Below are 9,800 nucleotides of genomic sequence, written 5' to 3'. Positions count from 1 at the left end.
TCTTAGTTGTTTAGTTATTTAGTAGCATATTGTTTAGCCTCCATGTGTTTGTATTTTTTACAGATTTTTTCCTGTAATTGATATCTAGTCTCATAGCGTTCTGGTCAGAAAAGATACTTGACAGGATTTCAATTTTCTTAAATTTACCAAGGCTTGGTTTCTGACCCAAGATATGATCTATTCTGGAGAATGTTCCATGAGCACTTGAGAAGAATGTGTATTCTGTTGTTTTTGGATGGAATGTCCTATAAATATCAATTAAGTCCATCTTGTTTAATGTATCATTTAAAGCTTGTGTTTCCTTATTTATTTTCATTTTGGATGATCTGTCCATGGGTGAAAGTGGGGTGTTACAGTTCCCTACCATGATTGTGTTACTGTCAATTTCCCCTTTTATGGCTTTGTCATTACTCTGAACTCTTTTTCAAGTAGAATGCCTATTTCCGCTTCACTTGTTTGGTCTGGTGGGTTTTTACCTTGCTCCTTCATCTGCTGTGTGTTTCTCTGTCTTCTCATTTTGCTTAAATTAGTGTGTTTTCGGTCTCCTTTTCGCAGGCTGCAGGTTCTTTGTTCCCATTGTTTTTGGTGTCTGCCCCCAGTGGCTAAGGTTGGTTCAGTGGGTTGGTTAGGCTTCCTGGTACAGGGGACTGGTGCCTGTGTTCTGGTGAATGAGGCTGGATCTTGTCTTTCTGGTGGGCAGGACTGCGTCCAGTGGTGTTTCTTGGGGGTGTCTGTGACCTTATTATGATTTTAGGCAGCCTCTCTGCTAATGGGTGGGGTTGTGTTCCTGTCTTGCTAAATGTTTGGCATAGGGTGCCCAGCACTGGAGCTTGCTGGTCGTTGAGTGGAGGTGGGTCTTAGCGTTGAGGTGGAGATCTCTGGGAGAGCTTTCGCCATTTGATATTACGTGGAGCCGGGTGGTCTCTGATGGACCAATGTCCTGAACTCGGCTCTCCCACCTCAGAGGCACAGGCCTGACACCCAGCCAGAGCACCAAGACCCTGTCAGCCACATGGCTCAGAAAAAAAGGGAGAAAAAAGAAAGAAAGAAAATAAGAAGAAAGAAAAGAAAGTTATTAAAACTTAAAAAATTTAAATTATTAAAAATAAAAAAATTAAAACATAATTTAAAAAAAAGAAAGAAAGAAGAGGGCATCCAAACCAAAAAACAAATCCACCAATGATAGCTAGCGCTAAAAACTATACTAAGAAAAAAAAAACGGACAGACAGAACCCTAGGACAAATGGTAAAAGCAAAGCTATACAGACAAAATCACACAAGGAAGCATACACACTCACAAAAAGAGGAGGAAAAATATATATACGTATATATAAAAAAAAGGAAGAGAACAACCAAATCAATAAACAAATCTACCAATGACAATGAACTCTAAATACTAATCTAAGGTAAACATAAGACCAGAAACAAATTAGATGCAGAAAGCAAACCCCATTTCTACAGTTGCTCCCAAAGTCCACTGCCTCAATTTTGGGATGATGTGTTGTCTCTTCAGGTATTCCACAGATGCAGGGTGCATCAAGTTGATTGTGGAGATTTAATCCGCTGCTCCTGAGGCTGCTGGGAGAGATTTCCCTTTCTCTTCTTTGTTCGCACAGCTCCCGGGATTCAGCTTTGAATTTGGACCCGCCTCTGCATGTAGGTCGACTGAGGGCGCCTGTTCTTCGCTCAGACAGGACGCGGTTAAAGAAGCAGCTGCTTCGGGGGCCTGGCTCACTCAGGCCGGGGGGAGGGAGGGGTACGGATGTGGGGCGAGCCTGTGGCGGTAGAGGCCGGCGTGACGTTGCACCAGCCTGAGGCGCGCCGTGCGTTCTCCCGGGGAAGTTGTCCCTGGATCACGGGACCCTGGCAGTGGCGGGCTGCACAGGCTCCCCAGAAGGGGGGTGTGGATAGTGAGTGACCTGTGCTTGCACACAGGCTTCTCGGTGGCGGCGGCAGCAGCCTTAGCGTCTCATGCCCGTCTCTGGGGCTCCATTAAGCAGCGCTCTTAATCCCCTCTCCTCGCGCACCAGTAAACAAAGAGGCAAGAAAAAGTCTCTTGCCTCTTCGGCAGCTCCAGACTTTTTCCCGGACTCCCTCCCGGCTAGGCTAGCCATGGCGCACTAACCCCTTCAGGCTGTGTTCACACAGCCAACCCCAGTCCTCTCCCTGCGCTCTGACCGAAGCCAGAGCCTCAGCTCCCAGCCCCGCCCGCGCCGGCGGGTGAGCAGACAAGCCTCTCGGGCTGGTGAGTGGTGCTCGCCCTGATCCTCTGTGGGGGAATCTCTCCGCTTTGCCCTCCGCACCCGTTTCTGCGCTCTCCTCCGCAGCCCCGAAGCTTCCCTCCTCCGCCACCCGCAGTCTCCGCCCGCGAAGGGGCTTCCTAGTGTGTGGACACCTTTCCTCCTTCACAGCTCCCTCCCACTGGTGCAGGTCCCATCCCTGTTCTTTTGTCTCTGTTTATTCTTTTTTCTTTTGCCCTACCCAGGTACGTGGGGGAGTTTCTTGCCTTTTGGGAGGTCTGAGGTCTCCTACCAGCGTTCAGTGGGTGTTCTGTAGGAGTTGCTCCACATGTAGATGTATTTCTGATGTATCTGTGGGGAGGAAGGTGATCTCCACATCTCACTCCTCCACCATCCTGAAGGTCTCTCCCCTCCCTCCGATGTTTGTTTGCCTCCATTGACTAGAATGAACTTCCACGAGAGCAGAGTTTGTTTTGCTAAAGGTTGTACATCTGGTGCTTAAGAGGCACTCAAATATTTTTTGATTAAATCTTTCATAGGATTCTCTATAGCAGGTTTTTTGTAAGTAAAATTTAACTGGAATTCAGTCATGCTCATTCATTTCCATATCATCTATGGCTGCTTTCACACTATAATGCAGAGCTGAGGAAGTCCGAAAGGGTCCACGTAAGCCCACAAAGTCTCAAATATTTATTCAAAGTCTCAAATATTTACTATCTGGCTCCTTACAGAATGATTGCTGACCCCCAACAGCACTCACTTGTCCTTCATTTCTGAAGTTAAACTGCAAGTGCTCTAGGCACAGGAGTTAGGTCTTAATACTCCTGTGTATGTAAAACAGAAAACCTTTAAAATAGCTATCGAATAGATTTTCTTCTTCCAACATAAATTATTTCTGCTCAGTTAAATTCAAAGTTAGCATTTTCCATCCTCAGTGCATTTCTAGCAAGGCCAAAAGCAAAGGTTACCTGTGTTCAATAATTTGGGGGAGAGAGAGGAGAGATTCTGATGCTAAGTAGCAGCAAATTTTCACAATCATGACATCTTTAAAATGTGAATGCAACATAACAACTGGAAAGCTATTCCCTGATATGTTTCTAACAAATGATTTTGAGGTGAACCATAGTTATTTTCTCATTGTAAAAATCATTCTAACAATGTATCATGTTTTTAATGCCAGGCACATTATGGGTGCACAACAGTCATTGAATGGATCACTCTCCCATAAATAATCACTGTGCTCATCAATTTTTGCAAATTATAATTACCTGAAAAGGGGCATCAAGATTTATATCCCTGGGCTTCCCTGGTGGCGCAGTGGCTGAGAGTCCGCCTGCCGATGCATGGGACACAGGTTCGTGCCCCGCTCCGGGAGGATCCCACATGCCGCGGACCGGCTGGGCCCGTGAGCCATGGCCGCTGAGCCTGCGCGTCCGGAGCCTGTGCTCCGCAACGGGAGAGGCCACAACAGTGAGAGGCCCACGTACCGCAAAAAAAAAAAAAAAAAAAAGATTTATATCCCTTTGCGAATTCTAAAATACACTCAGAATGTCTCAATCTTTTTTAAAAATAAAGCCTTTATTGTCATTCTTTCTCTTAAAAAAATTAATTTGCATAGTTATCATTGGTTCTAAGGAACTGAAGAATAATTGAATAATTCTAGGCATCATTTCAGCCCACTGTCTACCCCAGGTACAGAGGTAAGCAAATAGGATTTTCTCATATTATTGGATAAGATGTCTGTTATTTGGAAACATTGTAGTCCATGGACTAAGACACAAATAAGAAGAAAGAGCTAGGAATCTTATCTTTGCTAAGTTATTTTGAATAAGCAACAATATACACAATGATATACAATCATTTGAGAAAACTATTGTTTATTTAGAAAAAGGGTTACATGGGTAGAATTCATTAGATAAAAAAACTTTATTTTAAAAATGTCACTGTGAAACTTTTCCAGATTAAAGTTAAGCAATACAAAGCTCCTGTAGCTGTAGACTTAAAAGACAATTAATTTTCGATCCCCCCGCCCAGATTTTTCTAACATAATTACAAGAAAAAATGGCAAGGGACAAGGGAGTGCTGGTACCTTTTTTTTTCTAACAGGTTTTAATGTCTTACACATAGTATATAAAATGATTCCTAGGCATTGCATAAGACACTGCTCCCACTTTGATTTTTACTAATATTAAAAACAGGCCAAATAATAAATTAAAACTGAGTTTTTAAATGAGGTAAATTCAAGAGGGTTCAATAATTGTTTATTTTCCATTTCAAACAATAAAAAGGAAGCATTTCAAATTGAAAAAAAAAAACTAAACTCAGGCAATATTTAGTTAACCTAAAGGGAAATTCTGTACATATGTAACCTTATTTGCTTCTTGGAAACTGTATACAGCACATTGTGCTAAAAATATGGAAGTTAATACTTTCAGCCATTTACTGAAAATAAACATGTAGAAACTAAGCAACAAGTTAAATACAATAATGCACAACTCAACAATTTTAAGTTTTCGGCATGGAGCAATAGAGCAGATCACTGAATAATTTAAGGAGATGCAAACGGGCCCTCTTCGTTCATAATTCTTGGCAATCTACTCAGGACAATAAATTTCTGGTCACAGCTGAACAATTTCATTCCAATCTCATCTGAAAGAAACAAAGTGATTATATTGATAGATAAGAAAGGCATTGGTAGGGGGCAGGGAGGAAGGAGAGGGGATGGATGGAAGGGGGAAGGAGGGACAGATGAAAGGAGGAGGGAGGGAAGAAGGGAGGAGAGGAGGAGGAGGAAGGAAGGAAGATTTAAGAAAATCAATGAGTTCTGTCAATAACAAAGGCTTGAATTAAGTCCCTAAATAAGGATGAAATATTTGTGTATTTCTTATTGCCTATTCTTAGAAACCACTAAAGATAGGTACATTATGATGAATTTAAAAAAAAACAAACCACAGAACATTTTGTCTGTGAGAGAGGGAAAGGGGAAGTGGGGGGAGGGGAGGGAGGAAAAAATGAAATAGAATTCCACAGGGACAAGCAATAGCTTGTCAAAAGTAAACAGAACACATAACCGTGAAAAGGAACCAATTTTACCTGATCAACAAAAAAAGAGAAAAATGACATCACATTTTTCACAAGGACATGATTTTAATAGTTACTTATATTAAGATGCAATGTCTGCTAAATTATAAAAATTGCTTTAAAAATATATTGACTTAATTATACTCATTTCCTTTCCTTTATGTATTGACATTTTTCAAATACTGCATATTGAAATAAATTCAAAACATGATCATTACAACATGTGGCAAATAGTTTCATATCTGCCTAACATTGTTCTCATTCAAATTTTAATCTAATGCTTAACGCATTAAACTTTATTGATGAAAATACTACATTCACATATTTCATTAAAACCAGAGCTAGAAGGGCCTTAGAAAATAATCACACTTGCATGATATGCTGACAAATAATTTACATATCGTTTCTATACAGTATTCTGTTCACACCATGTATAATCTTGACATTACCAATTATAATTATAGATACATTAATGTTGAACTTACAGTTTTAATACTTAAAAATCATTGTTCCTGTTCATCACTGATGAATGGATAAACAAAATGTGGTACACATCCATACAATGGAATAGTATTCAGTTATAAAAAGAAATCAATTTCTGATACATGCTACAACATGGATGAACCTTGAAAACATGATGCTAAGTGAAAGAAGCCACATATAACAAAAGGCCACATATTGCATGATTCCATTTTTATGAAATGTCCAAAACAGGCAAATCCATCGAGACAGAAAATACATTAGTTGTTTCCAGAGGCTGCAGGAAGGAGAGAATTGCAGGTGACTGCTAACAGATGCAGGGTCTCTTCTGAGGGTGATGGAGATGTTCTGGAATTACTGGTGATGGTTACAACACAGGGATATACGAAAAACCACTTTTAAATGGAATATTTTATAAGAACTTCATCTCAATTTTTTTTAGCTGCAAAAAAAGTCAATGTTCCAATAAAGAGAATCACGGTATCAGCATGATCATAATTAGAATAAAAAATGCCTATTATGAAAATGTCATAATTACTGGGCAAGGGAAATTCTGATGACACATTTAAGGGCACATTAAAGGATAAAACTGCTATTGCTGTTAAAACATGTGAAGATGATCTTTCCCAGGAACTGAAATTAAAATTTTTACAAGAAGCCAAAATCCTCAAGCAATATAATCATCCCAATATTGTCAAACTTATCAAAGTTCGCACACAAATACAGTCTATCTACATGATTAAGGAACTGGTTCCAGGAGTCGATTTCCTCTCCTTTCTGAGAAAGAAGGATGAACTAAAACAGTTAGTGACATTTTCATTAGATGCTGCTTCTGGATGGCAAATCTCGAGTAAACATTGTATACACAGGAACCTTGCTGCAAGAAACTGCCTGGAGGTGAAAATAATGTTCTGAAAATCAGTGACTTTGGAATGTCTCATCAAGAGGATGGTAGTGTGTATTCATCTTCTGATTTAAAGCAGATTCCCATTAAATGGACAGCACCAGAAGCTCTTAATTATAGGAGATATCGTTCTGAGAGTGACGCATGGAGCTGTGGCATCCTCCTCTAGGAGACCTTCAGCTTAGGGGTCTGTCCATACCCTGGAATGACAAATCAGCAAGCACAAGAGCAAGTGGAAAGAAGATACTAGATGTCAGTCTCTCAGCAGTAACCAGAACATATTTATAAAATAATGACGTCTTGGGATTACAAACTTGAAAACCACCCCAAGTTCAGTGAACTTCAGAAAGAACTGCCATCAAGAAGAAAGTCACATAGTGATGAAACAGCACCAAATTCAGACTTCAGGACTCTATCTTCCAGCAGAGTAATATTTTATTCTCATTAATAATAAGTTTATATCACCTTACCTGGAATATTCTTCTTCTTGTTTATTAACTAGTTTTTTAAATATGTGCAACTTTAACCATTGTAATAAGAAAGCACAGGTTCTAAATGCAAGAGATCCCTCAAATCTATCTTTTCACATCTAGGACTGTTTATGTTTCTCAAAGGGTTTCTACTTCAGGCTCAGTTCAGAGTTGACTGTCCTCCATCCTAGACACCTCTACTCTCTCAGTGCTATAAACTGCATTGGTAATACCATCTGTGCAGGATACACTCCAACAAAAGGTGGCCTTCCACTATGCTAAGACAAGATTACATTTGTAAACATCACTTCCTATTGGGAATTATCTGGACAACTTTTAGTAAGGTTGTCATTTCCCTCTGTTCCACCATGCCCTCCTCCTTTGTCAGGGCATCAGAAAACTATGCATGAAATGCCCTCAAAGAGTACCCTTTCAGGGTTGAGGAAGTTGATTTTAAATGATGTTACTTTATAGACAGCTGTGACAGCAAGAACGAAGTCTGAAACGTTAGGTCTGGGTGAAAGAGCAGCTAGACTGGTGATCAAAATAGAGAAGAAAGGCAAATAGAAAATCAGCCTTATTATCAGAGCTATGCCTTTATAAACACACACACACTTTCTATTTTTATGATCAAAAAGGTCCTAAGAAATGTTTCAATAGTTCATAGACTCCTCATAAAAGAACCCTCTGGGGCTTCCCTGGTGGCGCAGTGGTTGAGAGTCCGCCTGCCGATGCAGGGGATGCGGGTTCGTGCCCCGGTCCGGGAAGATCCCACATGCCGCGGAGCGGCTGGGCCCGTGAGCCATAGCCGCTGAGCCTGCGCGTCCGGAGCCTGTGCTCCGCAACGGGAGAGGCCACAACAGTGAGAGGCCTGCGTACCGCGAAAAAAAAAAAAAAAAAAAAAAGAACCCTCTGGATGGCAACAAAATTTATTTAGAGAAACTATAAAATACAAGCCCAGTGAATTAAAAAATTATTCCTGGTTAATCCTAGTACGTGTACACATACACACACAGGCACGCACATGCCAAGTACAAAGGTACACATGGATGAAGTTGACAGAAGAGTCCAATGAACATTTACAAGAAAGAAAGAAGTTACAGGAGAAAGATATAGGGACAGCCATCCTAATTCCACTTTACTCCTTCATTTACCCTTAAACTGCTGCCTAGCAATTCTTATCATAGCAAACACACTTCCTGAGGTATCCCAAGTGGATAAAATGGAACAGCTAAAACTAGGATTCTACTGAACTGAATCTCAGCATACCCAGGGGTGCCTCTCAAGATAAATGTGTGTGTGAGGAATATGTGTCACACTCAAGGGTAAATGTGGCATGGGAGCCTTTTGGAAGTGCTCATGCCTACATCCAGATAAAGAACAGCACAGCACCTGAGTGAAAATTTGGTCTGCCTTAAGTGGAAGAAAGGAAATAGAAAATTCCTCCTGTTCTCTCCAACTGTTTGGTGCCTATGAATATCAGTGTACAGAACTCACTGATACTTTAAAGGATGATAATGAAGAGAAAAATAGTTTAGGTCTATCATTTCAATCTCCTAACAAGACTTTTTTACACATTTAATGATTGCTACATACAGACCCAGATGAAAGTATAATAAACCTGCCCTCAAAAAATATGTTGCAGCACACAAAGCAACTTCTTAAACAGTATACTATCAAATGCTATAAATACACTGAACCTTCTTCTGGGGGCAAAAATAGTCAGTGATGTTTCTCCTCAATTCCAAAGAGATATAGTTAATACTCCTGTACATAGCTCTCCATGTAAAGTTAAGAGTATCTGAAACATAGCAGGTAATAAAGAAAAATACTTGATTGTTTGATTAGAAGGAAGAGATGAAGTTACTGCCTTCAACAAGACCACAATCTAAGGAGAGGGATATGTAACACATTCATATATACATAGGAATCAGTGACTAGGACTCTATAGGCAAGCTGACACACACGTGTAAGCAATGGGAAACTACTGAGGAAGATACTTAATTGAACACTTCCTACTCCAACACATATTATTACCAGCATCTAGGACTGTGTCTCAACATGGTAACACATTCCTAAAATAAGCAAACTTGGAGCAGTTAGGAGGTCAGTTTCCAAGTATGGACTGAAGAAGAAAGGCTCAGAACAGGAATTACAAAATCGATTGCTTACAGGGGCTACTATAAAATGGAAACAAATGGAAGTGAGCTGGGTGGGGCCTGAATGAGGTAAACTACAAAAAAAGACCCACTCTATTTAAGGGGAACAAGCACCTAGGCAGGTCTAGCTGACTGTTGCCATGCAGAAATCAGGACACAATGTTGCCAGATGTTCCAGTTCTTCAAAAGAAAATGAAATTTGGATTTTGTCAACTCTTCTGATTTTTAAAGGCAACTTTTTTTTTAATGTTAAATATTGTGCAAGGCCAAGAAGGTATGTCTAATAAGCCACATTCTGCCTAAGGGCTGAGAATTTGCAACCCTGGGTTTAAACGATAAGAGTTAGGTTACACGTAAGAGACCAGAGGTGAGAGACAGACCTGTAAAATATATTATTAGGCTTCACTGGAGTATTAGAATAGGAATGTAGTATACTACAAATGCAGATGGATAGGATAGAGTTAAT

At 40.3% G+C, this 9,800-nt stretch overlaps 1 protein-coding gene and 1 pseudogene across 9 annotated transcripts in view; one reads left to right on the top strand and one right to left on the bottom strand.

Moving 5' to 3' along the window:
* Positions 1–4,100: 4,100 nt before the first annotated feature.
* Positions 4,101–9,800, bottom strand: part of THOC2 (THO complex subunit 2) — a 103,429-nt gene continuing 97,729 nt past the window's right edge. For all 9 annotated transcript variants that reach the window (XM_067723313.1, XM_067723315.1, XM_067723316.1 and 6 more), the window contains one exon: positions 4,101–6,905. The gene's annotated coding sequence lies outside the window, so the exon portion shown is untranslated. The remainder of the gene's footprint in view (positions 6,906–9,800) is intronic.
* On the top strand, positions 6,336–7,525 carry LOC137216585 (tyrosine-protein kinase Fer pseudogene; annotated as a pseudogene).

Source organism: Pseudorca crassidens, chromosome X (genome assembly GCF_039906515.1).
Source record: "Pseudorca crassidens isolate mPseCra1 chromosome X, mPseCra1.hap1, whole genome shotgun sequence".
NCBI classification, from domain to species: domain Eukaryota; kingdom Metazoa; phylum Chordata; class Mammalia; order Artiodactyla; family Delphinidae; genus Pseudorca; species Pseudorca crassidens.
Note: the sequence above shows the minus strand (reverse complement) of the source record. Positions and strands in the feature narration are given on the sequence as shown.